Source organism: Pseudochaenichthys georgianus, chromosome 24, assembly GCF_902827115.2.
Source record: "Pseudochaenichthys georgianus chromosome 24, fPseGeo1.2, whole genome shotgun sequence".
Taxonomy (NCBI): Eukaryota; Metazoa; Chordata; class Actinopteri; order Perciformes; family Channichthyidae; genus Pseudochaenichthys; species Pseudochaenichthys georgianus.
In genome coordinates this window covers 24097443-24115179 of record NC_047526.1, presented here as the reverse complement: position 1 = coordinate 24115179, position 17737 = coordinate 24097443, and the positions used below count along the sequence as shown (strand labels likewise).

General features: G+C 37.8%; 1 long non-coding RNA gene and 5 other non-coding genes across 6 annotated transcripts; 5 read left to right on the top strand and 1 right to left on the bottom strand.

Annotated features, from left to right (window-relative positions):
• Positions 1-1345: 1345 nt before the first annotated feature.
• On the bottom strand, positions 1346-7201 carry LOC117439522 (uncharacterized). The gene is made up of 3 exons (XR_011642627.1): positions 6853-7201; positions 4646-5729; positions 1346-1980 (listed from the first exon to the last, which is right to left on the bottom strand). It is a non-coding gene; the product is annotated as an uncharacterized lncRNA (long non-coding RNA).
• A 982-nt stretch (positions 7202-8183) lies between these two features.
• LOC117440401 (U1 spliceosomal RNA) lies at positions 8184-8347 on the top strand. The gene has a single exon (XR_004551261.1). It is a non-coding gene; the product is annotated as a U1 spliceosomal RNA (small nuclear RNA).
• A 2033-nt stretch (positions 8348-10380) lies between these two features.
• Positions 10381-10544, top strand: LOC117440400 (U1 spliceosomal RNA). The gene has a single exon (XR_004551260.1). It is a non-coding gene; the product is annotated as a U1 spliceosomal RNA (small nuclear RNA).
• Positions 10545-12578: 2034 nt separating this feature from the next.
• LOC117440399 (U1 spliceosomal RNA) lies at positions 12579-12742 on the top strand. The gene has a single exon (XR_004551259.1). It is a non-coding gene; the product is annotated as a U1 spliceosomal RNA (small nuclear RNA).
• A 2030-nt stretch (positions 12743-14772) lies between these two features.
• Positions 14773-14936, top strand: LOC117440416 (U1 spliceosomal RNA). The gene has a single exon (XR_004551274.1). It is a non-coding gene; the product is annotated as a U1 spliceosomal RNA (small nuclear RNA).
• A 2033-nt stretch (positions 14937-16969) lies between these two features.
• Positions 16970-17133, top strand: LOC117440415 (U1 spliceosomal RNA). The gene has a single exon (XR_004551273.1). It is a non-coding gene; the product is annotated as a U1 spliceosomal RNA (small nuclear RNA).
• Positions 17134-17737: the final 604 nt, after the last annotated feature.

Here is a 17737-nt window from a genome sequence, read left to right as displayed (position 1 = left end):
AAAGCATTGAGACGTAGTGCAAAAGGAACCATATATATTACACTTAATTTAAATACATTTTGGGAAATTAATTAAAAAGCCAGGAGAACACTCACTAAAACAATCCAAAATAGGACAAGACGGGTTACGGTAATACCTGAACGCTGCTTCTCCATGTTTAATTGTGACTCTGACTGACCAGAGTAAGGCCAGTGTAAAGATTTCAAATGGCAGTGATGTGATCCACTCTCTTGTTAGTGAGGACTCGAGCAGCAGGGTTCTGAATCAGCTGCAGCTGTTGAGCAATTTTCTTTCTTAGACCTGCGATAAACAATTATTAGTAATCAAGTCTACTTCAGTTAAATGCAGTGTTGTAGTCAAGTCACCAATTCACGAGTCCAAGTCACTCTCGAGTCCCCACTCTTCGAGTCCGAGTCACCTAAGGAGAGTCGTAGTCGAGTCCGAGTCACCGAGTCACCATTACCTGTGTCCGAGTCCAAGTCCGAGTCACCCAAGAAGAGTCCAAGTCAAGTCCGAGTCACAAGTCTTCATGTATTAATCTTAGTGGATATATGTGTTGAAATGTAGCTGTAGCTCCTCTACATTGCTTTTATCCTGTCATGGTATACTAATGTGTCTATTGAACTGCTGTGAAGCGAGTGTGGCTACAATTGTTGTATTAAAAAAGGTGCTATACAAATATAAAGCTTATTACTAATAATAATACTAATTATTATTATCATCATCATCAAGGTTGAGTCCAGTTCCAATATTGCCTCTAGTGCTCCGTTCTGGCATCTTCAAAGAGCTGCTTTACAAATGAAAATGGTATACATTAAACACAATGTCACAATTGAACTTATTTAATGGTTTGAAAACCCACAGCAACTGAAAATACATTATTTAGAACATGAGAAAGCATGCAGGGCTTTCTACGCAATACAAGTAACATTTTCATTCAATTTCCAATTTGAATCTGGCTCGAATTACAAAGTCATAGAACCAATTCCTCTCTGTTAGTGAAGTGATGGGGTCCCCTCTCCTACCATAATGTGGCCCTATTGGACAGACACCCAGTTGAAATTATGCATTTAGAATACTTAAAAAGCATCTTACAGGTGTACGGAAAACCACAAACAACACCAGCAGAGCCGAATGAGGCCAATTCCAATAGAGTGCCACAGTGACGCGTCCTAAAACCCGGAAGTAAACTTCTTCCGGTTCCTTTGTCAAAGAAGCAATGCATTTTCTCCATAGGATTTTGGAAAATAGCTCGAAATAAGGTCTGTGGTTGAGACACATTTAAGAGACCGATCACGTGGAGATTATCCAAAACGTGATCTGTCTCTTAAATGTGTGTCAACCACAGACCTTATTTCGAGCTATTTTCCAAAATCCTATGGAGAAATTGCATTGCTTCTTTGTCGAAGGAACTCATGCGCAGCTTACTTCCGGGTTTTAGGACGCGTCACTGCCACTCTAGTCTGGCAGGGAACTTTAGTCTGGCATAACAATATGTTTTTAGCTGCTAGCGTCAGGAACAGATGAGCACCCACTCAGGCACACACACTTAAACATCCTTGTTGCATTTTAAAAGCATCAGATTTGACAACATCGAACAACTCAACCTTGCACGGTGAGGCCTCATAAAAATGCCTCCATGACTGAATACCCTTTCAATGGGTGCACTGGAAGCAGGGATGGAGAATACCTGTGTGGCAACCTGATAGAGGACAGGGAACTGGGATTTATTTTGTTGCCAAAACTTGAAGCATGGGTCTGAGGCCTGGTTGTCGATCAAGTCGAGGTATGCAGTCAGCTGAGCCTGGACAGACCGACTGTTGGTGGAGGAGGGAGTCTTGCTGTAGTGGGAGAACATTCTCAGCTTCTTCTGAGGAGCTTCAGGAGCAGGAGGAGACACTGGAACATCACCTTGTTCTGGTCCTGCTGCTTTGTCTGCTGTTGAGATCATTTGCTTCTCACCCTCTGCCTTGATACAATCTGAAATGAGAGGGTATACTTTTGTGAATAAATCTGCTACTGATCTTATTATTTTGTTTGTGATACCATTTATAGATGTTAATTTGTTTTACTTGAAGAGGCTAATGTGTAAAAATGGCCTTATAATTGGGTAATTATTTCCATAAGGATTGAGTATTCTTATTTTGGCTACACACACCCCAATATCTACAAACAGATAAACCACTTCTAGACATTCATGTACACATATAACTATAATTAATAATGGCTAGTATAAGTTAGAGCCCAGTGTGAGAAAAAGTTTTTAGAGGGTACTTGTCCATGGACAAGTGAGTTTGGCAATTTACTTGTCCGAAGACATTTTTCACTTGTCCAGAGTGGACACAAATTGGGGCCACTGGAATCTTCTTCTTCGTCATCGTATTTTACACTTTCCCACGGTTTTTACAACACCGCTAACGTAAGTGAGCGGTAAGATTTTACTGCATCACACATAGGGTTGGGTATCATTTGGATTTTAACGATTCCGGTACTGCTTTTCGATTCCGGTTCTTTGAGAGGGTAAAAATAAGTCCCATGGCAAACTGGGAGAAAAATGTATTTATGAAAACATTAAGTCAAATCTGTATTCCTATTTACAAATCACTTCATACTGTTTAATTTCTTACGGTTTGTGAAGCTGACCGTTATTACCCGGCCTGAAGCCGTCAGTCCATAGTGACGAAGTTCCCTTCGTCACACGGTTATTGAATACAATTATATAAAAATAATCTCTGCATTGTTTAGTTAGTTCTAAGTGGTGCAGTTTGAGAATGTACAGTTGGCCCAGTCTCCTCTGATGTTACACTGCAACCTGCCTGTGAGACAGAGTCCAACCACACATCTCCAACACATAGGCCTAATAATAATAATAATAATAATACATTATTATCTCAAAAAGAGAGACGCTAACAAATAATCTAGGAAGTTTAACCACTTGGATTAAACCGGAGGTGACAAGTCTCGGTGTCATCCTGGACTCAGATTTGAACTTCAACGCCCATTTAAACAAAGTGACCAAAATAGCTTTCTTTCATCTCAGAAACATAGCGAAGGTAAGACAGAGAAGCTAATTCAGGCTTTTATATCTAGCCGACTAGACTATTGCAATGCACTATTCACTGTTCTCCCCAAGAAAGCTATTGGAAGACTCCAGCTCATTCAAAACTCTGCAGCTAGACTACTAACGAATACCAAAAGGAGGGAACATGTTAGTCCTGTCTTAGCTACTCTACACTGGCTTCCTGTAACTTTTAGAATTGATTTTAAGGTGCTTCTCCTCATATACAAAGCTCTAAATGAACAAGAACCCAGCTACATTGCTGACTCTCTAATGAACTACACACCCGCCAGAACACTGCGATCATCAGATGCAGGTCTATTAGAGGTCACCAGAAAGAGTCATAAGAAGATCGGTGATGCAGCCTTTGTAAACTACGCCCCAAAACTGTGGAACACGTTGCCCAACAATATTAGGGAAGCCAATACATTAGGCATTTTTAAAAGGCTCTTTACCAAAGCATTTTACTGATTTCACACTATTATACTGCACTATTCTCTGTGATTGACATTGCACTATTTCTCTATGTTTTATTCCCCATGTTTTTATTTTTAATAATTTTATCCCACTTTATGCTTTGCTCTTGCTGCTTGTTTTACACTGATTTTATGTCTTATTTTTTACTGATGTAAAGCACTTTGAACTGCAATCCCCTGTATGAAAGGTGCTATACAAATAAAGTTATTATTATTATTATTAATATATTTATAGCCTATAGGCCTAGCGCTTTTCTACAACTCAAAGACGCTTGCACGCTTACACATGTCCTGCAATACACATGCTGCAGCTGCTCACTGTTTGTAAAAGTAAATAAATAGTATTTTCATTTCAATAATGTACTTTCTATACCCTGCTTCATAAACAATACAAACATCCCTGTGCTCCTCCGAGTCTGGGGGTCCGGGGATGTGAGGACACAGAGAGGTAGGATGCTTCACTTCATAAAGGAAATGGCGGTCAATATTAACAACACAGGAGTTAACACGCTTAATAACCTTCATTATGTGTTAGAGAAAGAAAATAAGAAAGTTTGACAAAGATGAGGCTGTTAAACGGGCAACGGATCCGCTGTGTGTAGAAAGAGAGAGAGACGCTGAGCTGCACCGTGCAGCGATCAGCTGATACGGAGCATAGAGAGAGAGAGAGCTGCGGTCCGCGGGGCTCGGCCTCCTGTCCTCACAACTCTTATTAATCCCGGTACCGGAAAAATTATTTGTTCCTACTCGGAACCGAGTTTTGCTTCCCAACCCTGCCACTGTGCTACACTTCCCGCCCTGCCCCCGTCTAACTGTACAGAAAGCGGCGAGATGCATTTCCTTAGGAATCGACAAGTAGAACCGAAACTAGCATTTCTAAACGAACAATGACGGACACGGACAATTTGCGAATGAGTTCTGCCTTTTGTAAACTGAATTTATCAATAATTTTGTCAATAAATCGGGGCGAAAAACGTCACTTGTCCGCCGGACAAGTCAATTGAAAGATCTACTTGTCCGATATTGTAAATAACACGTCCCGGACGGTGGGACGTGTACTTTTTCGCACACTGGAGCCTGCATACATATATAACAAGTGAACATGTCTCACCAATGATCTGAGTCATTAGCTGATCTTTGTCATTACTGTCCAGCTGCACATCATGTTTTAGCCACTGGAAACCAAACGATGGGTCCAACACAGATGCTATGAAGTAGGCAGTCGTGAAAGGAAATTTGGTGGGACCTCTTCCTTCAGCTGGCTCGCATCCTGGCATCTTCACTGCTTGGAAGATCTCTGTGAACCTTGTTTTCAAGGAGCTCGCCAGAGCTCTCACCAGGGGCCCACAGTATCTGACTCTTCCTCTTATTTCCTGCAGATGGCAGTGCAGAGAAAAAACACAGGGCACAACCACACTGGCTGTGACAGTTTTCTCTCCCTGAGTCAGGTCGGTTGCCTCCAGGAATGGGTCAAGAACTTCGATGAGTTCTTTCAGCTGAGCATAATCTCGCTGGGATAAGATGAGGGCTTTGTGTCCCTCTGAGTTCAACATATAAGAGAGATTTTGCATGTCAAATTTAACATACGCCTTTACCTGCTTTAAAGTTGAATTCCATCGTGTGGCATTTGCTGATGGAATCATTAGTCTCTTCCTCACACAGCACTGTAGCCTCCTCTGGTGGAAAGCTGGCCTGGAATGCTTTTCGCATGTTTGATGCATTGTCAGTTATAATAAAGTTGATCTTATCCTTAATAAGATATTCTTCTGCACACATTTCAAACATATTGGCTATCTTCTCTCCTGTGTGTTTTCCAAGCACTCTTTCACACATTAGCAGATGTGTCAGGAGTTCGTCTTTTTTTCAGACACTGTGTGCTGTCACTCCAAGGAACGACCACATCTTTCGATCGCTCTATTCCTGGAATGGTCACAGAGGAGATGGTTGATCTTGCTATTGGCCTGTATTGAGGGTCTAAGACATGGAGGAAGTCCTCGTTGTCGACAATGGAGAGAGGCAAACAGCATTTAATGATAAGGTCTTTCACAACAGCATCACTTATGGATTTCTGACGAGGATGACTGGGGTCATAGATCCTTCGCTGTCCTTCACTGAAAAATGACGTTATACTCTGACTACTAGACCCAGCAGCCGATGTCACATCGGAGGAAAGTGATGCACGGTATTGTTGGTGCCTAGGGGAAGAAAGAATACACACTTTAGCTTCTTGATGCCAAATAATTTCAAAAAATCTTTCTTATTGCTAAATAAATTGTATGGTTAAAAATAGGGCTACCCAACTACTAATCCTCAACCATTGCAAACTAGTTGTGGCATGTTTATGATAATAATTTAAATACATTTTTGGACCATCCAAATATGGTTTGAGTTCAAGGATTGAGAAACAATGTTAAAAGTAACATTGTTATCAGTGTGCTATATAACAGTGAAATACAAAACCATAATCCTGAGCCTTAAAAAATGGAATGTTCAAGCACAAACCAAGCAAGCCACTAATGGTAAAAAGGGATATTTAATCGTTTATTTAGCAGGGACAATGCACATCAATGAACACTTAAAACAATAAAATGTGTCAAGTGTAAATATGTAATATGATTCTAAATGTGTTGCAATGAACAAATATTTTGTTAATTTATTTCAACACAGTCGGCAAAACCTCACAACACAAAGCGAATATAATAAATATAATATCACAATGTCCAACAACCAATAAGTGAACGTTGAAATGATATCAATAAAGATTAAGCCCCAGAAAGCACATTGCTACTTAGCATGCACAATGATGACATTCTGCATGTTAAGTAGCCATGTGCTTTCATGTTATCAGCTGAATCTTTACTTATTGATTTGATCACATTACTCTGATGATAGTATTCAATACAGCCTACCTATATATATATATATATATATATACATATACATATATATATATATGTATATATATATATATATATATACATATACATATATATATATATATATATATATACATATATATATATGAACTCAATCCTTAGAGTAATGTGTTATGGAGCCTCCGTGACGGAGATCATTTTCAGTTTCTAATTTTCACGTTCATTGTAGGCTAGGGCTAGGCTACTCATCATCTGCAGTATCACCAAGGACATGTATAGCTTTTTAACAGTATCTATCTAGACAATAAAACTGCACTTGGTCCCTAGGATGTGATATCAACCCCTACCTCCATCTAACCCGACATCTTAAAACCTTTGTGGAGTCAATTTAGTGGCTAACGTTAACGTGGGTTAGCAAGCTAACAATAGCATTTCTACTTACTTTTCTGGGTGCCGCCGTGAAAGGTGTCGATTGAAATTCGACATTGTCCCAGTCTTCTCTTCTATCTTCTGTCCACATAATGTGCATTTTGCGCTGCTCTTTCCCAATATGGAAACGAAATCTTTAAAAGCATACAGCACGATGCGGGGTGTGTCTCTGGACATCTTTAGACTGGTATAGCAGCGGGGGCGCGCCCAGTACGTGAACTCGCCTCGCAGGTGCACACGCCAGGACAGAGGACATCAGACTCCAGAGAAAACTTGCTCGAGTCCGAGTCATCCAAGGAGTGTCCGAGCCAAGTCCAAGTCATCGTGCGTGAGAATTCACGAGTCCGAGTCGCGTCAATCAGTGCGCGATTCCGAGTCAAGTCACGAGTCCAGAAAATCGGCACTCGAGTACTCCATCTCTGGTTAAATGCATCGACTAGTATTTCCAAATCCTCATTCTGACTTTATACATTAAGATGGTAGGAGGCTGACTTTGTTTTTACCTTAATCTGGTTGTTGAAATGCAGGTCCAAGTCCATGACTACATCCAGGTGTCTGGCTTTTATTCATTATTTATAATATTACTGATTAAAACTGAGCGCTGTCTTTAGTTCATTACTTCTTGGCCTCAATAACTAATTATCTCGTTTTTATCTTTGTTAAATTGAAGAAAGCTCTTACGCATCAAATTATTGATTTGTGAATGCATTTACTCAGTGCTTGTAATTGAATCATCATTTCATGTATATTAACACATCATGTTTAGTTATTGTTTAAACTGTTAGAAAGATGGGTTTCTTTTGGAGGCTGCTGTTTGTGTTAATGCATTGCCTTTATATTTACAGAACCAGCATTGTTACCACTCCAGACCACTAGGTGGCAGTACCAGGAATGTCAGTTGCCTGCCACCAGCAGCAAACAAAGAGAGAGGAAGTGTTTGAAATGTGAGGGGAGGGGGGGGGGAGAGACATGTGTTTTTTGCATTTTCTCTAAATTATAACAGTGAATAGAACAACTTTTCAATACAGTATTATATATTCTCGATTTATCTAAACTTACCGGTTGATTGTTTCTCAGTTGTTGGAGTAAAATTGATACAACTAGTGATTTGTAGTTGTCTTTCGATGTTGAAATGCAGCATTGCATCATGGGATATATATCCAAGTTAAATTGAAAGATCTCTGTCATTTTACGTACAAAAGATAGTATTTTGTGTTACATTCCCTGTAGATAATCCTCCCCTTTTTTATAAGTCTTAGATGTTGGTAGTCTCTATATTTGCAGCACCTTTATTCAGTGTATCATGTGTGTGAATGAGATGCCTGACTCCGATGTGTACAACTCATACTTACCTGGCAAGGGAGATACCATGATCAAGAAGGTGGTTCACCCAGGGCGAGGCTTGGCCATTGCACACCGGTCGAGCTGACCTCTGCGAATTCCTCAAATGTGGGAATCTCGATTGCATAATTTGTGGTAGTGGGGGACTGCGTTCGCGCTCTCCCCTGATAACTTGTAAAATGACAAAATAATTCTTAAAAGTCTACAACACTGGCATTTTGAGAAGCAATGTAACTGTAAGAGGGTTGTGAGTTTTAAATTGAATCGTCAGTAAAAGTGGGAATACAAATTGTAAAAATTCTGAGCTGCCAGTAGTAGCTTCAGTTATAATGTTATTAATATTCACTCACATATATATATCATTTAAACACAAATATATTTTAAATTCTGTGGAGAGTTCCTGCTCTCGTAAAAATAATTATCCAAAATATTTTTTAAATATAAACCTTTTCAGAAAAATACTCACTTGGCATTTACGCATGCTCTGACCGTTTAATATGTAGATTTTCAGAACCTAGAGTTGTATGGGGACTTGTTCTGTCCAATCGCATCTAACTGTTATTGCAGTACTTCCAGGAAATATCCCTACATCTTTATTGTGTGAAAATAGTCATATTCTTTCCACGAGTGCATCAACATGTTTTTTTTTACTTTATTACAATGTGTATAAATCTTGTTTTCAGAGCTGGAAAGTATTATCCCAGAAAAAGCTGCAAGAAGTTGTTTATTTTATGGCAGGAAGTGTATTTAAGAGCATATTTCAACAGCATGCAACTCAAAGAGTTTGACAAAAATACTTTAAAAGCATTGGGACGTAGTGCAAAAGGAACCATATATATTACACTTAATTTAAATACATTTTGGGAAATTCATTAAAAAGCCAGGAGAACACTCACTAAAACAATCCAAAAATAGGACAAGACGAGTTAGAAATACAAGGATAAGATATAAATAGTGTTGTTAAAAAGCAATGGCAATTAAACAAGTCCTCCCCCTGGGTTTCAAAGAAAAGAGACTTCCAGCTAACCTGCAGTGTTCTGGTAGTGTGTTCCAGATATATGGAGCATAATACCTGAACGCTGCTTCTCCATGTTTAATTGTGACTCTGACTGACCAGAGTAAGGCCAGTGTAAAGATTTCAAATGGCAGTGATATGATCTACTCTGTTGTTAATGAGGACTTGAGCAGCAGGGTCCTGAATCAGCTGCAGCTGTTGAGCAATTTTCTTTCTAAGACCTGCGATAAACAATTATTAGTAATCAAGTCTACTTCAGTGAAATGCATCGACTAGTATTTCCAAATCCTCATTCTGACTTTATACATTAAGATGGTAGGAGGCTGACTTTGTTTTTACCTTAATGTGGCTGTTGAAATGCAGGTCCAAGTCCATGACTGCATCCAGGTGTCTGGCTTTTATTCATTATTTATAATATTACTGATTAAAACTGAGCGCTGTCTTTAGTTCATTACTTCTTGGCCTCAATAACTAATTATCTCGTTTTTATCTTTGTTAAATTGAAGAAAGCTCTTACGCATCAAATTATTGATTTGTGAATGCATTTACTCAGTGCTTGTAATTGAATCATCATTTCATGTATATTAACACATCATGTTTAGTTATTGTTTAAACTGTTAGAAAGATGGGTTTCTTTTGGAGGCTGCTGTTTGTGTTAATGCATTGCCTTTATATTTACAGAACCAGCATTGTTACCACTCCAGACCACTAGGTGGCAGTACCAGGAATGTCAGTTGCCTGCCAACAGCAGCAAACAAAGAGAGAGGAAGTGTTTGAAATGTGAGGGGAAGGGGGGGGAGAGAGACAGACATGTGTTTTTTTGCATTTTCTCTAAATTATAACAGTGAATAGAACAACTTTTCAATACAGTATTATATATTCTCGATTTATCTAAACTTACCGGTTGATTGTTTCTCAGTTGTTGGAGTAAAATTGATACAACTAGTGATTTGTAGTTGTCTTTCGATGTTGAAATGCAGCATTGCATCATGGGATATATATCCAAGTTAAATTGAAAGATCTCTGTCATTTTACGTACAAAAGACAGTATTTTGTGTTAAATTCCTTGTAGATAATCCTCCCCTTTTTATAAGTCTTAGTTTTTGGTAGTCTCTATATTTGCAGCACCTTTATTCAGTATATCATGTGTGTGAATGAGATGCCTGTCTCCGATGTGTACAACTCATACTTACCTGGCAAGGGAGATACCATGATCAAGAAGGTGGTTCACCCAGGGCGAGGCTTGGCCATTGCACACCGGTCGAGCTGACCTCTGCGAATTCCTCAAATGTGGGAATCTCGATTGCATAATTTGTGGTAGTGGGGGACTGCGTTCGCGCTCTCCCCTGATAACTTGTAAAATGACAAAATAATTCTTAAAAGTCTACAACACTGGCATTTTGAGAAGCAATGTAACTGTAAGAGGGTTGTGAGTTTTAAATTGAATCGTCAGTAAAAGTGGGAATACAAATTGTAAAAATTCTGAGCTGCCAGTAGTAGCTTCAGTTATAATGTTATTAATATTCACTCACATATATATATCATTTAAACACAAATATATTTTAAATTCTGTGGAGAGTTCCTGCTCTCGTAAAAATAATTATCCAAAATATTTTTTAAATATAAACCTTTTCAGAAAAATACTCACTTGGCATTTACGCATGCTCTGACCGTTTAATATGTAGATTTTCAGAACCTAGAGTTGTATGGGGACTTGTTCTGTCCAATCGCATCTAACTGTTATTGCAGTACTTCCAGGAAATATCCCTACATCTTTATTGTGTGAAAATAGTCATATTCTTTCCACGAGTGCATCAACATGTTTTTTTTTACTTTATTACAATGTGTATAAATCTTGTTTTCAGAGCTGGAAAGTATTATCCCAGAAAAAGCTGCAAGAAGTTGTTTATTTTATGGCAGGAAGTGTATTTAAGAGCATATTTCAACAGCATGCAACTCAAAGAGTTTGACAAAAATACTTTAAAAGCATTGGGACGTAGTGCAAAAGGAACCATATATATTACACTTAATTTAAATACATTTTGGGAAATTCATTAAAAAGCCAGGAGAACACTCACTAAAACAATCCAAAAATAGGACAAGACGAGTTAGAAATACAAGGATAAGATATAAATAGTGTTGTTAAAAAGCAATGGCAATTAAACAAGTCCTCCCCCTGGGTTTCAAAGAAAAGAGACTTCCAGCTAACCTGCAGTGTTCTGGTAGTGTGTTCCAGATATATGGAGCATAATACCTGAACGCTGCTTCTCCATGTTTAATTGTGACTCTGACTGACCAGAGTAAGGCCAGTGTAAAGATTTCAAATGGCAGTGATATGATCTACTCTGTTGTTAATGAGGACTTGAGCAGCAGGGTCCTGAATCAGCTGCAGCTGTTGAGCAATTTTCTTTCTAAGACCTGCGATAAACAATTATTAGTAATCAAGTCTACTTCAGTGAAATGCATCGACTAGTATTTCCAAATCCTCATTCTGACTTTATACATTAAGATGGTAGGAGGCTGACTTTGTTTTTACCTTAATGTGGCTGTTGAAATGCAGGTCCAAGTCCATGACTGCATCCAGGTGTCTGGCTTTTATTCATTATTTATAATATTACTGATTAAAACTGAGCGCTGTCTTTAGTTCATTACTTCTTGGCCTCAATAACTAATTATCTCGTTTTTATCTTTGTTAAATTGAAGAAAGCTCTTACGCATCAAATTATTGATTTGTGAATGCATTTACTCAGTGCTTGTAATTGAATCATCATTTCATGTATATTAACACATCATGTTTAGTTATTGTTTAAACTGTTAGAAAGATGGGTTTCTTTTGGAGGCTGCTGTTTGTGTTAATGCATTGCCTTTATATTTACAGAACCAGCATTGTTACCACTCCAGACCACTAGGTGGCAGTACCAGGAATGTCAGTTGCCTGCCAACAGCAGCAAACAAAGAGAGAGGAAGTGTTTGAAATGTGAGGGGAAGGGGGGGGAGAGAGACAGACATGTGTTTTTTTTGCATTTTCTCTAAATTATAACAGTGAATAGAACAACTTTTCAATACAGTATTATATATTCTCGATTTATCTAAACTTACCGGTTGATTGTTTCTCAGTTGTTGGAGTAAAATTGATACAACTAGTGATTTGTAGTTGTCTTTCGATGTTGAAATGCAGCATTGCATCATGGGATATATATCCAAGTTAAATTGAAAGATCTCTGTCATTTTACGTACAAAAGACAGTATTTTGTGTTAAATTCCTTGTAGATAATCCTCCCCTTTTTATAAGTCTTAGTTTTTGGTAGTCTCTATATTTGCAGCACCTTTATTCAGTATATCATGTGTGTGAATGAGATGCCTGTCTCCGATGTGTACAACTCATACTTACCTGGCAAGGGAGATACCATGATCAAGAAGGTGGTTCACCCAGGGCGAGGCTTGGCCATTGCACACCGGTCGAGCTGACCTCTGCGAATTCCTCAAATGTGGGAATCTCGATTGCATAATTTGTGGTAGTGGGGGACTGCGTTCGCGCTCTCCCCTGATAACTTGTAAAATGACAAAATAATTCTTAGAAGTCTACAACACTGGCATTTTGAGAAGCAATGTAACGGTAAGAGGGTTGTGAGTTTTAAATTAAATCGTCAGTAAAAGTGGGAATACAAATTGTAAAAATTCTGAGCTGCCAGTAGTAGCTTCAGTTATAATGCTATTAATATTCACTCACACATATATCATTTAAACAAAAATATATTTTAAATTCTGAGAAGAGTTCCTGCTCTCGTAAAAATAATTATCCAAAAATATTTTTAAATATAAACCTTTTCAGAAAAATACTCACTTGGCATTTACGCATGCTCTGACCGTTTTAATATGTAGATTTTCAGAACCTAGAGTTGTATGGGGACTTGTTCTGTCCAATCGCATCTAACTGTTATTGCAGTACTTCCAGGAAATATCCCTACATCTTTATTGTGTGAAAATAGTCATATTCTTTCCACGAGTGCATCAACATGTTTTTTTTTACTTTATTACAATGTGTATAAATCTTGTTTTCGGAGCTGGAAAGTATTGTCCCAGAAAAAGCTGCAAGAAGTTGTTTATTTTATGGCAGGAAGTGTATTTAAGAGCACATTTCAACAGCATGCAACTCAAAGAGTTTGACACAAATACTTTCAAAACATTGGGACGTAGTGCAAAAGGAACCATATATATTACACTTAATTTAAATACATTTTGGGAAATTCATTAAAAAGCCAGGAGAACACTCACTAAAACAATCCAAAATAGGACAAGACGGGTTAGAAATACAAGGATAAGATATAAATAGTGTTGTTAAAAAGCAATGGCAATTAAACAAGTCCTCCCCCTGGGTTTCAAAGAAAAGAGACTTCCAGCTAACCTGCAGTGTTCTGGTAGTGTGTTCCAGATATATGGAGCATAATACCTGAACGCTGCTTCTCCATGTTTAATTGTGACTCTGACTGACCAGAGTAAGGCCAGTGTAAAGATTTCAAATGGCAGTGATATGATCTACTCTGTTGTTAATGAGGACTTGAGCAGCAGGGTCCTGAATCAGCTGCAGCTGTTGAGCAATTTTCTTTCTAAGACCTGCGATAAACAATTATTAGTAATCAAGTCTACTTCAGTGAAATGCATCGACTAGTATTTCCAAATCCTCATTCTGACTTTATACATTAAGATGGTAGGAGGCTGACTTTGTTTTTACCTTAATGTGGCTGTTGAAATGCAGGTCCAAGTCCATGACTGCATCCAGGTGTCTGGCTTTTATTCATTATTTATAATATTACTGATTAAAACTGAGCGCTGTCTTTAGTTCATTACTTCTTGGCCTCAATAACTAATTATCTCGTTTTTATCTTTGTTAAATTGAAGAAAGCTCTTACGCATCAAATTATTGATTTGTGAATGCATTTACTCAGTGCTTGTAATTGAATCATCATTTCATGTATATTAACACATCATGTTTAGTTATTGTTTAAACTGTTAGAAAGATGGGTTTCTTTTGGAGGCTGCTGTTTGTGTTAATGCATTGCCTTTATATTTACAGAACCAGCATTGTTACCACTCCAGACCACTAGGTGGCAGTACCAGGAATGTCAGTTGCCTGCCAACAGCAGCAAACAAAGAGAGAGGAAGTGTTTGAAATGTGAGGGGAAGGGGGGGAGAGAGACAGACATGTGTTTTTTTGCATTTTCTCTAAATTATAACAGTGAATAGAACAACTTTTCAATACAGTATTATATATTCTCGATTTATCTAAACTTACCGGTTGATTGTTTCTCAGTTGTTGGAGTAAAATTGATACAACTAGTGATTTGTAGTTGTCTTTCGATGTTGAAATGCAGCATTGCATCATGGGATATATATCCAAGTTAAATTGAAAGATCTCTGTCATTTTACGTACAAAAGACAGTATTTTGTGTTAAATTCCTTGTAGATAATCCTCCCCTTTTTATAAGTCTTAGATGTTGGTAGTCTCTATATTTGCAGCACCTTTATTCAGTGTATCATGTGTGTGAATGAGATGCCTGTCTCCGATGTGTACAACTCATACTTACCTGGCAAGGGAGATACCATGATCAAGAAGGTGGTTCACCCAGGGCGAGGCTTGGCCATTGCACACCGGTCGAGCTGACCTCTGCGAATTCCTCAAATGTGGGAATCTCGATTGCATAATTTGTGGTAGTGGGGGACTGCGTTCGCGCTCTCCCCTGATAACTTGTAAAATGACAAAATAATTCTTAAAAGTCTACAACACTGGCATTTTGAGAAGCAATGTAACTGTAAGAGGGTTGTGAGTTTTAAATTGAATCGTCAGTAAAAGTGGGAATACAAATTGTAAAAATTCTGAGCTGCCAGTATTAGTTTCAGTTATAATGTTATTAATATTCACTCACATATATATATAATTTAAACACAAATATATTTTAAATTCTGTGGAGAGTTCCTGCTCTCGTAAAAATAATTATCCAAAATATAATTTAAATATAAACCTTTTCAGAAAAATACTCACTTGGCATTTACGCATGCTCTGACCGTTTAATATGTAGATTTTCAGAACCTAGAGTTGTATGGGGACTTGTTCTGTCCAATCACATATAACTGTTATTGCAGTACTTCCAGGAAATATCCCTACATCTTTATTGTGTGAACATAGTCATATTCTTTCCACGAGTGCATCAACATGTTTTTTTTTTTACTTTATTACAATGTGTATAAATCTTGTTTTCGGAGCTGGAAAGTATTGTCCCAGAAAAAGCTGCAAGAAGTTGTTTATTTTATGGCAGGAAGTGTATTTAAGAGCACATTTCAACAGCATGCAACTCAAAGAGTTTGACACAAATACTTTCAAAACATTGGGACGTAGTGCAAAAGGAACCATATATATTACACTTAATTTAAATACATTTTGGGAAATTCATTAAAAAGCCAGGAGAACACTCACTAAAACAATCCAAAATAGGACAAGACGGGTTAGAAATACAAGGATAAGATATAAATAGTGTTGTTAAAAAGCAATGGCAATTAAACAAGTCCTCCCCCTGGGTTTCAAAGAAAAGAGACTTCCAGCTAACCTGCAGTGTTCTGGTAGTGTGTTCCAGATATATGGAGCATAATACCTGAACGCTGCTTCTCCATGTTTAATTGTGACTCTGACTGACCAGAGTAAGGCCAGTGTAAAGATTTCAAATGGCAGTGATATGATCTACTCTGTTGTTAATGAGGACTTGAGCAGCAGGGTCCTGAATCAGCTGCAGCTGTTGAGCAATTTTCTTTCTAAGACCTGCGATAAACAATTATTAGTAATCAAGTCTACTTCAGTGAAATGCATCGACTAGTATTTCCAAATCCTCATTCTGACTTTATACATTAAGATGGTAGGAGGCTGACTTTGTTTTTACCTTAATGTGGCTGTTGAAATGCAGGTCCAAGTCCATGACTGCATCCAGGTGTCTGGCTTTTATTCATTATTTATAATATTACTGATTAAAACTGAGCGCTGTCTTTAGTTCATTACTTCTTGGCCTCAATAACTAATTATCTCGTTTTTATCTTTGTTAAATTGAAGAAAGCTCTTACGCATCAAATTATTGATTTGTGAATGCATTTACTCAGTGCTTGTAATTGAATCATCATTTCATGTATATTAACACATCATGTTTAGTTATTGTTTAAACTGTTAGAAAGATGGGTTTCTTTTGGAGGCTGCTGTTTGTGTTAATGCATTGCCTTTATATTTACAGAACCAGCATTGTTACCACTCCAGACCACTAGGTGGCAGTACCAGGAATGTCAGTTGCCTGCCAACAGCAGCAAACAAAGAGAGAGGAAGTGTTTGAAATGTGAGGGGAAGGGGGGGAGAGAGACAGACATGTGTTTTTTTGCATTTTCTCTAAATTATAACAGTGAATAGAACAACTTTTCAATACAGTATTATATATTCTCGATTTATCTAAACTTACCGGTTGATTGTTTCTCAGTTGTTGGAGTAAAATTGATACAACTAGTGATTTGTAGTTGTCTTTCGATGTTGAAATGCAGCATTGCATCATGGGATATATATCCAAGTTAAATTGAAAGATCTCTGTCATTTTACGTACAAAAGACAGTATTTTGTGTTAAATTCCTTGTAGATAATCCTCCCCTTTTTATAAGTCTTAGATGTTGGTAGTCTCTATATTTGCAGCACCTTTATTCAGTGTATCATGTGTGTGAATGAGATGCCTGTCTCCGATGTGTACAACTCATACTTACCTGGCAAGGGAGATACCATGATCAAGAAGGTGGTTCACCCAGGGCGAGGCTTGGCCATTGCACACCGGTCGAGCTGACCTCTGCGAATTCCTCAAATGTGGGAATCTCGATTGCATAATTTGTGGTAGTGGGGGACTGCGTTCGCGCTCTCCCCTGATAACTTGTAAAATGACAAAATAATTCTTAAAAGTCTACAACACTGGCATTTTGAGAAGCAATGTAACTGTAAGAGGGTTGTGAGTTTTAAATTGAATCGTCAGTAAAAGTGGGAATACAAATTGTAAAAATTCTGAGCTGCCAGTATTAGTTTCAGTTATAATGTTATTAATATTCACTCACATATATATATAATTTAAACACAAATATATTTTAAATTCTGTGGAGAGTTCCTGCTCTCGTAAAAATAATTATCCAAAATATAATTTAAATATAAACCTTTTCAGAAAAATACTCACTTGGCATTTACGCATGCTCTGACCGTTTAATATGTAGATTTTCAGAACCTAGAGTTGTATGGGGACTTGTTCTGTCCAATCACATATAACTGTTATTGCAGTACTTCCAGGAAATATCCCTACATCTTTATTGTGTGAACATAGTCATATTCTTTCCACGAGTGCATCAACATGTTTTTTTTTTTACTTTATTACAATGTGTATAAATCTTGTTTTCGGAGCTGGAAAGTATTGTCCCAGAAAAAGCTGCAAGAAGTTGTTTATTTTATGGCAGGAAGTGTATTTAAGAGCGCATTTCAACAGCA